A 936-nucleotide genomic window follows, 5' to 3' on the forward strand; every position below is an offset into this window, starting at 1 on the left:
ATATGTGCCTGCCAGGGATCGAACCTGGGACCTTCCGCGTGTTAGGCGGATGTGATAACCACTACACAACAAGCACGGACAAGGAGTGCGAAACCGGCTCTGCTTTCTAACATATTCTAAGGGAAGCTTCTTTTTTTTCCTTATAAGGAAAAAGATAGAGGTTACGGTGACGATGGGAATGATACAAGTTTGCTGCTGGGATTAAGGGTCCTTTTCCAACAGTCGCACCATTCTTGCACATGGCTAAGGTAATTCTACAGTCATATCTGGTCAGTGGTGTTAGTGATTGTACGATACATAACGCAGTCATCAGCAAACACATGAATGTGTCATTGCACATGCGATGGTAAGTCGTTTATATATAATAAGAACAGGAGGGGGCCGAGGACAGATCCTTGTGGGATGCCTGTTATGACTGGGAGAGGGTTAGATGAATTGTGTGTAACAAAGACAAACTGAAAGTGATTAGACAGAAATTCCTTGACTTATTTAACACTATCAGTGTTTATATTTAATTGGGAAAGTTTTAGTAGCAGGCGCTGGAGCGGCACGTTTTCCAAAGCTTTGGCAACATCTAAAAAAACCGTGTCAGCTTGAAGGTTATGGTCAAGATTAGAATGTAGGTCATGAACGAAGAGCGCCAGTTGAGTTTTGCAAGAGACGCCCTTACGGAACCTGAACAGGGAAGGGTGGAAAAAGTTGATCGAATCTAGGAAATTAATTATTTGAGTGTAGATGTGGAGTATAGTGTAGTGAGTGTAGATGTGGAATATAGTGTAGTGAGTGTAGATGTGGAATATGGCTTTGCAAGGGACACTTGTTAAGGAGATGGGACGGTAATTTAGTAAGAAATCCTTGTTACCCAATCTGTAGACTGGAACGACCCTTCTCACCTTCCAGTCGTCTGGTAAGATGCCTGTAGAATGTGATTGCGAA

General features: G+C 42.8%; 1 non-coding gene across 1 annotated transcript; it reads right to left on the reverse strand.

Annotated features, from left to right (window-relative positions):
* Window positions 1-3: 3 nt before the first annotated feature.
* Window positions 4-76, reverse strand: Trnav-aac. Its single transcript has one exon. It is a non-coding gene; the product is annotated as a tRNA-Val (tRNA).
* Window positions 77-936: the final 860 nt, after the last annotated feature.

This window comes from Ixodes scapularis, unplaced genomic scaffold (genome assembly GCF_016920785.2).
Source record: "Ixodes scapularis isolate PalLabHiFi unplaced genomic scaffold, ASM1692078v2 PGA_scaffold3__209_contigs__length_174095766, whole genome shotgun sequence".
NCBI classification, from domain to species: domain Eukaryota; kingdom Metazoa; phylum Arthropoda; class Arachnida; order Ixodida; family Ixodidae; genus Ixodes; species Ixodes scapularis.